The sequence below is a fragment of the Oryctolagus cuniculus genome, chromosome 2, assembly GCF_964237555.1.
Source record: "Oryctolagus cuniculus chromosome 2, mOryCun1.1, whole genome shotgun sequence".
Lineage (NCBI taxonomy): Eukaryota > Metazoa > Chordata > Mammalia > Lagomorpha > Leporidae > Oryctolagus > Oryctolagus cuniculus.
The window spans coordinates 149,781,909-149,798,312 of NC_091433.1; positions in this window are offsets into that span (position 1 = coordinate 149,781,909).

Here is a 16,404-nt window from a genome sequence, read left to right on the forward strand (position 1 = left end):
GTAAGGCTGCACAAGTGGTGGCAAATTCTTTCATTTTATGTTTGCTTTGGAAGGTCTTTATTCCACCATCATGTATAAATGAAAGCTTTCTGGGTACAATATTCTGGTTGACAGTTTTTTCTGTTCTTTTAGAGATTTTACTCTGTCTCTCTTTTCTCCTCTAGCCTGTAGTGTTTCCAAAGAGAAATCAGCTGTAAATCAAATTTGAGATCCTTTGAAGTTAATCTGGCATTTCTCTCATGCACATTTTAGGATCTTTTCTTTATGTTTTAATTTTGAAAGTTTGACTGTAATGTGTCATGCTGAAGATCTTTTGTGGTCACGTCTAATAGAAGTTCTATGTGCTTCCTGTATTTGGAAGTCTCTATCTTTCTCCAAATTAGGGATTTTTCCTGCTTTTGTTTCACTGAATAGGTCTTCTAATCTAGTGTCTTTTTCCATACCTTCAGGTCCTCCTAAGATGTTTAGTCATTTGATAATATCCCATAAATCTCAAATTCTATTTTCAATTTTTCTAGTTATTTCTTCCTCTTCTTTTTCTCCTTCTCTGTGTCCTCCTCTTCCTACCCCCCCACACCTCCTTATTCTTTTTTGTGATTGAGATATTTCCAAGGATTTGTCTTCTAACTTGGATATTCTTCCTTCGGCCTCATCAAATATGTTGTTAAAGTTTTCCACTGTATTTTCTATTTGGCATATTGAATTAATTTACAGTGTTTCAGTTTGATTTCTTTTCACTATGTCTATCTCCCAGCAGAATTTCTCATGTATTTCTTTAACTCATGTATTTGTTTCTCACTTTTTGAGTATTCTTATGATTATTGTTTTGAATTCCTTTTCAGACAGTTCAATATTTTTGTCTTCACATTTTAATATTGAAGTGTTGTTATGTTCCTTTTGAGGAGTCATATTTTATTCCTTGTTCCTGTTTCTTGTATTTCTACCTCTATTTTTAGACATTTGTGTAAACACTTGTTGGTTTTCTCCTCTAATGGGTTTTATCTTTGAATTATGCTGTATGACTTAGTAGACTGCTCCTTCAATGGCTATCCAGAGCATCTGCTGGATGGGGCCAGGGAGCTCACCTTGAGGGTGGGGAAAGTGTCTGTGTGACACCCTAGTTGGGCATGGTAGATCTCTGTTGTCAGCAAGGGAAAGTGTATGATCTCATCAGCTGGCATGATCTTAGCCTCACCTCCTCTCTGCCTACCTGTCCAGGGTTACTCCACAGTGGCTATACACCCCACCCAAGCAAGCACATGAACCACACAAAGGATTTACCTGCCATGACCCACCCAGACACTCAGAAAGTCTGAGGCTCTGAAGCCAGAAGCATTGATTGCCCAGAGAGGCAGCCACACTCCATACCCTATCACATGGTCACAGCATTTCCACAGTCATAACACACAGGCTTCTACTTTCACTCTTATCCACTCTTATCCCTGCAAGCCTCCTAGAGCTTCCGAGAAAGCAGAGCCAGCTGCCTCCTCACAGAAGTTGGTGCCCCACTTTGGCCTTTAGAATCTGGGTGCCTTGATAGTGTGAAGGAAGGGAGTGGTTCACAGGCTTAATTAGGCACCCTGACCCTGCCAACCCTCCAGACCAGACTCAAAGTCAGTGGGGACCAAAACTTTATCCTTCTAATGGAATCCCCTAGTCGCAAACAGGCTGTAGCAGTCTCTACTTGCCTTACTATGATGGTGCTTCCTCCTTGCTAGTTGCTGGGTGCTCCTAATAGGATGGAAAGAAAGCAATTTGCTCTCCTTTCACGTGTTAGGTGGACACCATAACCCCACTAGCACTCAAGGTTATATTCAGAGTCAGTGTGGTCTATGAAGTTTCCCCCCAGCAGTGTCACTAGGGTCATGGGTTGCTACGAATCCTCCCACCTTGCTGCAAGGAGGTGGTGTCTCCTCCAGTCCCCATTTCCTTAGAAATCACAGTAGCATAAGATATTTGTCTTTTGGGATCTGACTTATTTCAGCAAGCATTTATGCTTCTATGATTGGTAGTAGCTAATATAGAGAGTACCAAAAAAAAAAAAAACTTAATGTATGACATCTTGTGATTTTGTTGTCTATACTTCAATAGTGGTCTGTCTGCCTTTCACTTGTAGAGCTTGTTTTTTACAGGAGAAATGAGCCTGTGAGTTGAAACTACGTTATTGCAAAAAAAAAAAAAAAAAAATTAAAAGAAAACAGGGAAATAAAGGATGGAGAAGGAAATTAACATTGTATTCTTGGAATTGTATCTTTGGAATTCATAGTCTGTTCTCTATATATTAATAAATAAATGTAATAAAAATAAATGACAGTAGCATTTGCTAGCAACTGCTGGAAGATTAAGTAGAAGCTAATAGTTTAACACCACCAGCACTAAATTAAACTATTTTCCTAATCTTGGTTCAGAAATATAATTGTGTAAAATTTTGCTATAATGCAGTGTTAACTCTCAGCTAAAGTTTAACACAGAAATAACTGGTTTTGAATTTATGCATTGTTTAAAACTATTATTAAAACTAATATTTAGTGGTATTGAATTCCTATTTCTTCTATTTATATATATGTGTGTATATATAATCTATTTTTATGCAAACAATTTCAACTTTGAATTGGCTTATTTCTTCTGTATTCTAACCTAAGAACAAGATTTAACAGTACCATTCTTCCTTTAAACCTTGCTGATAAGCAATTGTCACTTTGAAAAGTCACTTAACCTTTCTGAATCACACTTTCTTCATCTGAAAAATTATTTTGGAGCAAGTAAATCCTAAAGATGCTCTCAAATATAATGGTATGAATTTGTGACTGTACCATATCATATGCCATTATGAATTGACATGCTGATATTTGAATGTAGCCAATCACCTGGACAAAGGAGATTGCTCTTTTGCTGGCCTCAAGTAGCTTATATTTTGGTGGGAAGGATAGCAAAATAAAATGAGGAGTACAATATTCACAAAGAGAAAAGTGAGGAATTCTATGGAATTAATATAAGGAAATAAGAGAGGAAGTTCAAATTCTAGGGCCTTATGTTGGTGCCAGGTAAATAGTAATAAATAACTCAAAGCTGGGAGGCATTGGAATACTTTAGGCAAGGGAATGACATGGTCAGACATGAGTTTTAGCTTAACCCTACTGGTGTTGGTGACAATGAATGTGGAAGGCAAAACTAATGGGACAGAAATGGGAAGAGACAGATGTTAACTGGCACAATGGATAGCAATGGGGATCATCGTAGATTTAGTTATAAGCAGGTGGCAAAAAGGATGCATAGGAGAATGAAAGCACAATGTTTTAAAATTCTTATTCCTAACTTTCCCCTCTCTTCAACTAGATTGCATATAAATTTAGATAGATGTCTATGTCTGTTATATATCCTCTAATTTCTTATAAATGTTGGTTTCATAGATAGTGCCTGCTAAACACTTCTTTATTAATTTTGACCAAAAGCACCAGAAAAATATCTCTGGGAACCAGTATTTTGATCTCACTAATATTATGGATACCTGCAGTCACATTCCAGAGACTTCTGGCACCTGGTTGGCAGTTACTGGGAGCTTTGTGAAATCTAACCCTCTATTATACCACCACCAAAACCAACTTGATAATAGCTATGATGCCAATAAAGTTTAAATGTTTTACCACAGTCATTATGTCTTTGGTTTGCTAATTGACATTAATACTAAACTCAATTTATGACCAAGTTTTAATTAGTGTTTTATGAACTCAAGTTCTCCATAAAAGTTCTCTGTGTTCCATTTATTACAGCATAAGACAATACTTTAATCTGTTCAGAATTTCAAACTTGTCATTGCACTGTAAATATACTATACTTTGCCACAAATGAATATATATGTGTGTAAATAACAATCGGGGCTGGCACTGTGGCTCAATAGGCTAATCCTCCGCCTTGCGGCACTGGCACACCAGGTTCTAGTCCAGGTCGGGGTGACAGATTCTGTCCTGGTTGTCCCTCTTCCAGTTCAGCTCTCTGCTGTGGCCCGGGAGTGCAGTGGAGGATGGCCAAAGTCCTTGGGCCCTGCACCCGCATGGGAGACCAGGAGAAGCTCCTGGCTCCAGGCTTCAGATCAGCACGATGTGCCAGCAACAGCGTGCCGGCTGCGGCGGCCATTGGAGGGTGAACCAATGGCAAAAGGAGGACCTTTCTCTCTGTCTCTCTCTCTCACACTGTCCACTCTGCCTGTCAAAAATAAAAAAAAAAAATAACTATTGGACTTTCCCCAAATGGTAGAGTTAGAAACATACCAGGGGATTCCGATTCAATCTAATCAAGGTGGCATGTACCAATGCCATCTCACTAGTCCCAGTGATCAATTTCTGTTCACAATTGATCACAATGATAGAACTAAGAGTCAAAGGGATCATATAAACAAGACTAGTGTCTGAAAATACTAACTGATAGAATAAAAAAAAAAAAAAGAGAGAGAATGATCCAACATGGGAATCGGGATACACAGCAGACTCATAGAATGGCAGATGTCCTAAACAGCACTCTGGCCTCAGAATCAGCCCTTAAGGGATTCAGATCCGGCTGAAAAGCCCATGAGAGTACTTCAGGCATGGAAAGCCAAGACACTCTGGCAAAAAAAAAAAAAAAAATGACCTAAATGAAAGATCTCCGCGAGTGAGATCCCAGTCAAAAGAACAGGTCATCAAAGAAGGAGGTACCTTTCTCTGAAGGGAGGAGAGAACTTCCACTTTGACTATGACCTTGTCTAAATATGATCAGATTCAGTGAACTCAAAAGGCTTCCATAGCCTTGGCAACTCATGACAAGAGCCTAGGGTGATTACTGATGCCATAAACAAGAGTGTCAATTTGTTAAGTCAACAACAGAAGTCACTGTGCACTTACTCCTCATGTAGGATCTCTGTCCTTAATGTGCTGTACATTGTGATTTAATGCTATAACTAGTATTCAAACAGTATTTTTCACTTTGTGTTTCTAAGTGGGTGCAAACTGTTGAAATCTTTACTAAATATATACTAAATTGATCTTCTGTAGATAAAGATAATTGAAAATGAATCTTGATGTGAATGGGATGGGAGAGGTAGAGGGAGATGGGATGGTTGCGGGTATAAAGATAATTGAAAATGAATCTTGATGTGAATGGGATGGAAGAGGTAGAGGGAGATGCGATGGTTGTGGGTGGGAGGGAAGTTATGAGTGGGGAAGCCATTGTAATCCATAAGCTGTACTTTGGAAATTTATATTTATTAAATGAAAGTTAAAAAATACTCATATATGTATATAACTTGTGATCCACTGATATTCACTCATGGCTCCTAAATTGTAAGGCCATTTAAATACAAATTACATTAATTAATTCTGTTAGTTCAGAAAATCTGTTAAATAGAATTGGTGTATTTGTTCATGACAATATAACAATGGAAATTGAATAGCATTTCTTGTTTGAACTAGAATCGTGTATCAACTCAGTGTGGTAACATTGTTTTATCTCATGCTCATCTTGGATGAGCAGTACAAAATGCATAGACACTTGAACTCCTATACATATGGAAGACTGTTGCTTACTATCCGTGATCTGGTAGATAAAATCCTACAAAACCTTAAATCTAAGGCAAACAAATAAACCATGGGGAGTAAAAACATTAGGATGACAAATAAAAGTACTATAATGTGATCTCTGTAAATCTATGCCTAAGCATGTAAGGAGATTCAGGGAATTCCTCAAAAAATATTCATCTAGCAATGCTGTGTGCTGGGCACTGGTTTTGGTGCCCATGATTCATAAGTGGGCAAGCCAGAATGATATCCCTCAGTGGTGGAACTTGCAATGTATGAGAATGAAATATACAATACTTTCCAATATAATTTACTGGGCTGTGTTTGTGGGGCAGGGAAGTATTGATGGTTTACATAAAAAGAGGATGGTTCTCAATAATGATATAAAAAATGACTGTAGAAAGTAGAACACAACAGAGATTTTGGGTAGCTGTGATACCTGTCTTGCTTGCTGAAGACTATTTCATTTCTTTCTAGAAATTTCTATTTCTTAATGTGAAGATGCCTTGCAATACAGGATATGCTTCATTTCCAGAGAATTATATCATTCCTCTGGTGACTGAGAGTATTTTGTGGGTGGTCATTTGATGTCACTTATGTTCCCCTGCAGTGCACTTACACTGTGTGCTATGTGCTATTTATTGATTAGTTGCTCTGTGGAAGGGTTAGAAAATGTTATGTATTGATGGGCTGTATTGGGTTTTACTCCTGTTAAACTTAGGTTCTTGCTTCTTTTAGGGGAAAATGCCAAGTAAAAATTGGAAATTTTTATCTTTGAATTGACTCTTTTCAGAGAAAACAAAGCTGTAATCTGTAGACAATTTATGGCTCTTCTATAAAAGCACTGGAACATCTAAATTCCAGTAGTATTTGGCAGATGGTTACATTTTATTTTGTTTACATGAATAAAATATTTTAAAATGAAATTTTATATCATTGAAGTACTATTATGGATATTAGAATTAGTGAATAGTAGCCCTTTATATACTTAAACAGAAGGAAGTGATATACTGAAAAGTTTAGATGATTATAGCTCTAATAGCTAAAAATTATGCATTTTTGTACGTAAATTTGACCAGTATGATTCACATCAAATACCTACATGAAGAAACCTAGTTACATTGTTATTGTTATTGAATTATTCTCATATGTTATTCTGATAGACATAAATCTAAAGTAACATGGCAATTGCAAGCATATTGATAATTAAGCATGCTGGTATTACATTGTGAGTTATTTTTATTTTTAATTTAAAAATTCACTCTTAAAACCATTAAAACAATGAAGAAAATGTGTTACAAAATATCATGTATCACTTTTATTTTGAGTTTGGGTGTGTACTCAAATTATTTGGACAGCTCTTTGATTTGCAATTGTATGTAATATATGTAGTTAATTTCTAGTTTTTTTTTTTAAATGTTTATTTGAAAGGCAGAGTTACTGTGAGGCAGAAGCAGAGAGACAAAGAGAGAAAGCAGAGTGGAGGGGTGGGGGAGAGTTTTCTATCTACTGGTTCATTCCCCAGATAACTGCCATGGCAGAGCTGGGCCAAATTGAATCCAGGGGCCAGGAGCCTCTTCTGGTTTCCCTCGTGCACACAGGGGCCCAAGGCTTGTCCATCCTCTGCTACTTTCCCAAGCCATGACAGAGAGCTGGATCAGAAGAGGAGCAGTCAGTACTCACACTGGTGCCCATATGGGATGCCAGCCAGCACTGCAGGTGGTGGCTTTACCCCTGTACTGCAGCTCCAGCCCCTCTAGTCTTATACACAACTGTTTTATTCATCAATAGTTTCAACATTTTATCAGAGTTGTTGAAAGCACAGATGAATTAAAAAATGATTTAGAAAAAAAGCAATGGATGAAAGATTGGAGTTGTCTTATTTAGCCTAGTGGAAAGTTTACATAGTAGATGGAAAAAAATGTATTCTTCACTTTTTCTTGAAGGTCTAAGGTCAAGAAATTGCTCTGGCCAGACTTCTCCCCAACCAGTGTTGGCAGGGACAGAATGGACAAGCCAGGGTAGGAGTACTGAGGAGCGGGCCCGGGTTGTGATGGAGTGTCTTGTCACTCATGATCTCTACTGTCACACTGAAATCTTAATAAACTTAAATCATCACAAGATGCTTGGCTTTGAGTTTAATTTTTTGAGGCAACGAATTGGAAAGCAGACATAAGGAAATAGAGGTGAGATAAGGATTCAGTCTGGTATTGCCCCAGACTGTGATATTAGACACTGTATCAGATTCTACAAGAGAGAATTGGCTCCATTTGACAGGACTTCAGTTACATTATTGAGCAGCTACCTTTGTTCTTCTACCTATGGCCTTCTTCTCGTGTCTGTGCATGAGTTACCTGTTATTCTCAGTGATGTGTCAGTTGCTCTGCATTCTTAAAACTGAAATTTTCAGCAGATATCCAGATAACTATCATTCCTTAATGCAGTTCCATGATGATACTGTACTAATGTCCATATTTGCTTTATCAAAGCTGGGCTCATATCTTCTATCTCAGCATTCAGTAGCACATTCCTCTAACGATAACTGTACTAACCAATTATCTTACATTTTGTCCTTATTCTACCTGGATTTAATCAGTAGTGAAACATTTTGCCTCTTCACCACAGCTGCAGGCAACAACAATGCACCAACTAAAATGAGCATCAGCATGAGGTAAATCATCTCCAGGACTCCAAAGTTCATTTTCCTTAGGTGAGACTTCCTTCCCCTGACAGCATTCCAGGTGAATTTATGGCAGAAGTGAAGGAAAAGAAAAGCCCAAGGATGTACTTAAATTCAATTTTGCATGCCTTTTATCTGCATTTAAAATCCATTAGCATATGCAAAGTTAAGGGAATAAGTTTGTTGCATTTATGAGTTTATGTCCAAGGGAGGGAGTTGAATTCAGAATAGTGGTATAATCAGAAACTTTCAGGACCATTTCTCAAGGTCACATTAAATCTCAGAGTCTACAAATCCAGCAAGGCAATTTGATCTTTTTTTCCAGGCAGATGTTGATAGGCACGAATTAGACATATTGGAGGGAGGAATGATTCTGCTGTATGTTACTGTATTATACTCCCAGAAGTCCCTCCCCGTTTTCATCCTTTTCTTTAGAGGATGATTCCTCTTTCCCTTTATAGGCTCCTACTCCAGCATCTATGACTCCATAATGAATTAGAGTATCTGCCTATACTGTGTTGTGGGTAGTAATTTCTCTTAATAAAAAGTGTCTCAGTCAATCAGGGACTCTATAACAAATTACTTTAGGTTGGATGGCTCAAACTACAAGCATTTATGTCCCAGAACTCTGAAGGCTAGGAAGCCCCAGATAAGAATCTGGTGGATTGGGTGTTTGATGAGGCCTCTGTTCCTGGTTTATTGGCAGCCACTTTCTTGATGTATTTTCACAAGAGAGAGAGAGAGAGGGAGAGAGAGGGAGGGAGGGAGAGAGGGAGAGGGAGAGGGGGAGAGAGAGAGAGATAGAGAGAGGATCCAGGGCTTTCAATATCGGGCTCCATCTTCATGATCTCATTATACCTAATTAACTCCCAAAGACTCCATCCACCTCCAAATGTTATCACACTGGTGATTAATGCTTCAACACATAGTTTTGTGGATGTTACAGTGTAGATGTTGGTTGGACTGTTGAAAATCCCCTAAAGTGTCATGTGTTAAAAGCTCAGTTCCTAACGTCGTCTTATGTCAATGATATTAACAGGGCAGAGAATTAATCCAATAATGATGTACAGGTGTGGCCTTTGGAGAGTGAGTACATTGGATTAGATAGCTGTTGTGATTAGATAATTGGGACAAAACCCTCATGATCAAATTATAGTAGCTTTATGGGGAAAAACCTAGACATGAGCTCTCCCCTGCCGTGTGATGCCTTGTGTCAACAAGAATGCTATCACCAGATGGCAAACCAATGCATCTTCCTCATCTCAAACAATGAACTTCCAAACCTGTCAGTCCAAATAAGCCAACTCCCTTCAGAAATAGCTTATCTTAGATAGTTTTGTGATAGTAATGAATAGCTGACTATTACAGTTTTCAAAGCAAAAAGGAGCAGTTGATAAAAACCAAGTCTGATTTTCCTAAGACATCTTCTGAGGTCTCTGTGATACAGCAGTTTAAGCCACTGCCTGTGACTCCAGCACCCAATATGAGCACAGGTTTAAATCCCTGGCTTTTCTATTTCTGACTCAGTGCTATGCAAATGAACCTGGGTAAACAACAGAGGATGTCTCAAATACTTGGTTCTCTGTACCCATATTGGAGACTTGGATGGAATTACTGGCTCTTGGCTTTGGCTGGGCTCAGCCCAGGGCATGGTGGCCATTTAGGGAATGAACCAGTGGATGAAAGACATCTCTCTCTCTCTTCCTCTTCTCTCTCTGTAACTCTTTCTTATAAGTAAATAAATCTGCAAAAGGAAGAAAGGACGTTATGGGGGGGAAGCCATTGTAATCAATATTCTGTACTTTGGAAATTTATATTCATTAAATAAAAAAAAAGAAAAACAAAGACATCTTGTGACACTTCATTCTGCTATTTATGTCACATTGAATGTTTCTAATGAAGTAAATGTAGAGGTAAGAGACGTTTTGAGTTAAAGGAGAACAATCAACGCCCTCAGATTGTTGCAACTTGGCTAAAATTAAATCCCGGTTTCATATTTGGCTATTCAGTCTTTCTGGGGTTTATCTTTCATAACTAAACATTGTTATAATGTCATCTGGATTTGTTCAACGATGGCAAACCTTGAGGAGCAATCAATATTGTCCTTACCTCAGTATCATAAATGGAAATGGATCTTTCTGAAAGCATGCTATGGCAATTAGCCAAAACTTGAACAATGCCTGTCCTTGTGCAGTCAACCTTAGTTGGTGAAAATCAGACACATTTCAAAGTGTCTGTCACTCAACCCTGAGGATGAGCTTAGAGGCTTCTGTCTGATAATGGTGGTCACTCACCACATTGGGTTTGTGAGATCTGGTTTTCATCACGGAGACATTATGTCCTGCTTCAAGATCTTTATCAATAGTAGAGTGGTAAGTACAGCCCCAAGGTATTGACTCTGTGTTCCTTCTTCATTATGGAATGTATTTCTATGGTGAAATCACCAAAGAGGTCCACAATGTTTAATGTAGATGAGAAGCTTTTTGATGCTTAAGCATCTCAACACCAAAGAACTTTGGGTAGAAACATTATCAGAGGACATGAGAGAAATGTAGCAGTGAAGGAGAAGTACTGATTTAGGGTTTTTGTCTACCTACTGGAAAGGGAAGGAGCAGAGTTGAGGAAGGCCTGGAGCATGGAGGAAGCCAGAGACCAACTGCTCCTTCCAGAACTGGGAATCAGTGGGAACCTAAGAAAGGAGAAAGGAAGGATGGCAGCCGAGTCATCAGTAAGCCAGATCAGGGGTCCTCATCTCCCTGGTTTCTCACCTCCTTCCTCCCTTCCTTGCTCCCTCTCTGCTAGCCATCTTTCACAGACCTTCCCTCTGGTATTTACTGAGTCACGTGATTGCCAATCTGAACTAAATAATGCATGTATTGTGTGACACTGACTCTGAATACCTAATTATTATCTGTGATTTTAAAAAGTGTGTTGGGGTGAGTATAGGGTTCTTGAGTGATATATTGGGTTCTTGAGTGATATATTGAATTATGGACTCATAAATCTTTTTAAGAGTGAGGGTCAGGGCATGGTAGTTTTAGGAGTTTACAAGAGTCAGTGGGACTAGAATCCAGAGTAGTTGGTTGCATATGCCGTGGGGAACAGTGCAAAGAAAAGGTACCTGACAAAGCATGTATAGAGAAAAAGATGGAAAGATAATCAGAAACTGGTTATAAAGTTTCTCTCTCTCTCTTTCTTTCTGTCTCCCTCTCTCTCTATCCCCTTATCTTGACTTATTTATTTTAAAGAGCTACCTAGAGAGAAGGAGACACATACCACACACACACCCATACACATACATAGTGGGGAAAGAGAGAGGGAGAGAGAGAGAGAGAGAGGTCTTCAGTCCACTGGTTCACTCCACAGATGACCACGACAGCTGGGGCTGGGCCAGATGGAAGTCAGGAACCAGAGTTTCTTCTGGGTCTCCCATGTGGGTGGTAGGGTCCCAAGCATGTGGTCCTTCTTCAGCTGCTTTTCTCAGTCAATTTGCAGGGAGCTGGATCATAAGTGGAGCAGCTGGGACACCAACTGGTGCCCATATGGTATGCTGGTGTTGTAGGCAGCAGTTTTACCAACTATGCCACATTGATGGCCTCAATATAAAGCTCTCTTTAAAAAAAATGTAATAATTTGGACTTTATCTTGTGGGCAACGGGGACCTGTTGAAGGATTCTATTCAAGAAGTGACATGATTAGATTTGAGTTTTTAAAAGACCACTTTGGCTGGCACGTAGAGAAAGGATCAGAAGGAAATGAAATTTATTTATTATTCATTAAGGTATTGAAATTGGTTGGAGAGCATTTTCACAGACAAGGCATCTCTTCATTTACTCATCAGATTTAAAGGAGAAAGAGCAGTCATGTTTCTGAATGCAGGGTTTAACTTCTAAGTCTTCAGAATTACTTTTTTTGAACAATTTTCTTTTCCATAAATCTCCAGCACACACACTGTCTATCAGTAAAATAACAGTATAATTCCATCGGAGTTTGCTCAAAACCAACAGAACAAACCATCAAGAGCAATCAATATTTTCTTTCCCTCATTATCATCTGAAATGAATATGGATCCTTACAAAGACGTTTCATAGTAATTTGCCAAGGCATGAGTCAAAAGGGATCATCCTAGTGATAAAACTGCCTGAACCTGAATTCTGAACGTTGGCTTAGAGGCCTCCGACTGATAATAGTGATCATCCACCACATAAGTTGTGAGACTGAGTGTCTATCATTGGACCATTACGTCCTGCTTCATGTCTTCATAAGCACAGTGTAAGAGCAGGCACAAGGGACTGACTTTATGAGTTTGCAAGTTGGAGGTTTTCTCTTTCCAAGACCAGTCCTAGAGTCAGCATTTGGCTCTGCTTTCTCAGGAAAATTGTCCATAGCATAGAATTATTGTACAATTCAACACAGATGGCACTCTGGCCTCAAGAGAAACCTGGAAAAGATTGGGGAGGATAAATGGCAGTGAAGTCAAACTTGGGCTAAGAAAAGGACCCAAAGAAGAGAGAATCTTATGAGTTTAGGGTTATCTTAAATCTCTGAAGGTGTCTTTTCATGTTCAGCCAAGTTCTATTAAAATTGCTAAGTAGTATTTGGTTATTAATCTTCCCATGACCACATTTAATATGGGTTTCTCAAACCTTTTCTGATTTATTATTTCTTTTCATCTTTAAAGTCTCTTGTGAGATTCCCAGTGTGATCTATTATTGCCCTTTGGCAGCTGAGGAAACTGATATGCAGAAGTCTTAGGTAGGTTATCCAGGGCCATGTAATTAAAAATAACAGAGCAAAGAGAAGTCTCCATTTTAACTTCCTAATCTTAACCTCTTCCCACTCAGTGGTGATTGAAACAGATTTGGATATAATTAGTAAGGTCTGCAAATAATTCAGGCAAAGAGTTATTTGGTACACGATATTTGTGGTTTGATTTCTTGAGTATCACCTCTCTTCACAACTTTTTTGAAAATTGATAAAATAATAGCAAAGGTGAAAAATAATAGAATAATAAAATTTTATTCTCTGAGGTAGTTGCTTATTAACATTCTGTCTTGAAGGGTTTGCTTTTTTCTCTTTTCCCTGCCTGAACTGAAGTCCTCTCTTTTACCTGTTCATCAATTTTGTTTTAAGAAGTGCATGAGAAGACTGAAAGGAATGGACATGAGAATTGGGAATTTTAATAAGTCACTCATTTAATTACAATATTAGAGTTATCAAATGTGTTCACAACATTATGACAGACAATGAAGAGGGTAAGTCGAGTCAAATTCAACAGAGTGTTTTGACTCCATGGATTTCGTTGAGTTCCCATAGTACATACTGTGAAGGGCACTTTCAGGAGGACTTTAAAAATAGACAAAACTATTAGTCAGAATTCCCACATTAGAGAAGCTTTGCCTTCTAACTAAGGAAACAACCTGTACACCTGAAATAACAGCAGTAGGTAAAACTTGATGGGTGCAATGAACTGGTGAGTTTTGGTTACATTTAAATTTTTATGAAAGTATTAGAAATGATTTCAAGCTATGAAGCAAAACGGGAACTGTTGAAATCTTAGTATATACCACGTTGACCTTCTGTATATAAAGATAATTGAAAATGAATCTTGATGAAGAATGTGATGGGAGAAGGAGTGAGAGATGGGATGGTTGCAGGTGAGAGGGAGGTTATGGGGGGGTAAGCTGCTAGAATCCAAAAGTTGTACTTTCTAAATTTATATTTATTAAATAAAAGCTTTAAAAAGAGGGAATTGGAAGGATAGCAAAACAGCTTTGCCCAACGCAGAGTGTGCTGCTAGATCGCACAGAGACTGGACAGCTGGTAAGCAGTTGCCTTCATATCTCAACTCTGCACTCTTCTGCAATACTTTCTACTTTCCTTCTTTTTCCTATAGGTCAGCATTTTTCTGCTTCATTGTACACATGGCCAGAAATGGTCTCTGTTTTATTCAACTTTATATGTTTTTCATTCAAGTAATCAGGCCAGAGGATGAGCTGTCTTTGAATTCCAATTCTGGTTATTAGGATGGAAATTCTTTCTGGTTCATCATGAGACGGTTCACTACTGCCTGATTCTGTCACCATGGCTGGGTGGGAGAACCATATATAAAACACAAATGCTGGGATAAACATTTGGGCACAGAGGAAATTCTAAGAAAAAAAGGCACTGGTAGGACATCTTAACATATTTCTTAGAAAAACTAATGGATTAAAGAAATTCAGGAGGTAAGTTGTTAGAATGACTTGGGAAATCAGCAAAGCACAACTATCAATAATGTTTGTGTAGGTGAAAGCGGAGGAGGAAAGCAAGGGAAATGGCACACAGGTGCAGCTCAGCTGTGTCTGAGACAATGGCCATTGGGTCTTCTTGGAGTTGAGGGCTCCTGTTGCAGAGTTTTGGGGAAATAATTGATTGCAGTTCATGCAGGGGACACATGAGGGGTGGATTTTGAGTTTTTGCTTTAGGTTATAGATATAGCTTTAGAAGTTTCCAGCATTAGGGAGTTAACTTTTTTTTTTTTTTTACAGACAGAGTGGACAGTGAGAGAGACAGAGAGAAAAGTCTTCCTTTTTCCATTAGTTCACCTCACAATGGCCACTGTGGCTGGCGTGCTGCGGCCGGCGCACCGTGCTGATCCGAAGCCAGGAGCCAGGTGTTTCTCCTGGTCTCCCATGCAGGTGCAGGGTCCAAGCACTTGGGCCATCCTCCACTGCACTCCCGGGCCATAGCAGAGAGCTGGACTGGAAGAGGAACAACCGGGACGGAATCCGGCACCCTGACCAGGACTAGAACCCGGGGTGCCGGCCCTGCACTTGGGGGATTAGCCTAGTGAGCAGCGCGCCGGCGAGGGAGTTAACTTCTGTCAACTCATGAGAGGAGATGAAATAAATCAGAGGTAAATTTTTAAAATGAGTAGGGAAGAAGACTGATTATGAAACCTGATGACCATAATGCTTTCAGTATGGCAAAAGGATAATCTGGAGGAAAAATCTGAGTAGGAATGGCTACAGAGCCGAAGAATTTCAAGCAAGGAGTTGTCAACCCATCAGTCACAGAAAATTCAAAGATGAAGTTTAAAAATGTTCATTGGACTTGACAAGGTGGAACTGACTGGAGATCTGAAACAGAAATATGTGGTTAAAAAATAAATGTATGTGGCTGGCGCTGTGGTGTAGCAGGTGAGGCTGCTGCCTGCAGCACTGGCATCCCATATGGGCACTGGTTCAAGTCTTGGCTGCTCCACTTCTGATCCAGCTCTCTGCTATGGCCTGGGAAAGCAGTACAAGATGGACCAGCTCCTTGGGCCCCTGTACCCGTGTGGGAGACCTGGAAGAAGCACCTGGCTCCTGGCTTCGGATCTGTGAAGTTCCGGCCGTGGCATCCAATTGGAGAGTGAACCAGTGGATGGAAGATCTCTCTCTCTTTGCCTCTCCTTCTCTCTCTGTGTAACTCTGACTTTCAAGTAAATAAATAAATTTTAAAAGAGAAAAAAAAAGATAAGTCCATGAGGGCCAGTGATGTGGGGTAGCAGGTAAGGTCTGCGAAGTTGGCATCCTATATGGGTACAGGTTTGTGTCCCAGCTGTTCCATTTCTGATCTAGCTAATGCAGCTGGGAAAGCAGCAAAGGATGACCCAAGTACTTGGGCCCGTGAATACACTTGGGAGACCTGGAGGAAGCCCTGCGCTCTTGGCTTTGGCCTGGCCCAGCCCTGGCAATTGTAGCCATATGGGGAGTGAACCAGCAGATGGAAGTTCTCCTTTCTCTGTCTCTTATTCTCTCTGTGTAACTCTGACCTTCAAATAAATAAATAAATCTTTTAAAAAAGATAGGTCTATGTAGCAGAAAAGCAGTCAGTCCCTGTGCAGATGGGAGGGCACACAGTGGTGGCAAAGACTGCATCCTCATGGGGAATATCTGTGAGATGAATAGAGGGGAGAAGCAGGAGGTAATGAACTATGATGGAATTTGTAATTAGGGCAAAAATTTGACCATGTTTATAGATTGAAAGGAAAAATGGAGAAAATTCACAAAAGTAGTTGAGAGAGAGTAGGATATCATTGGAATGTGTTTTGGAGAGTCATAATGTGTTAAAACAGTCAGTTAGAGAACAACAAGAAATCATTCCATTTGAAAATGAAAACCATGGAGGAATATTCTGAATTGCTTGATG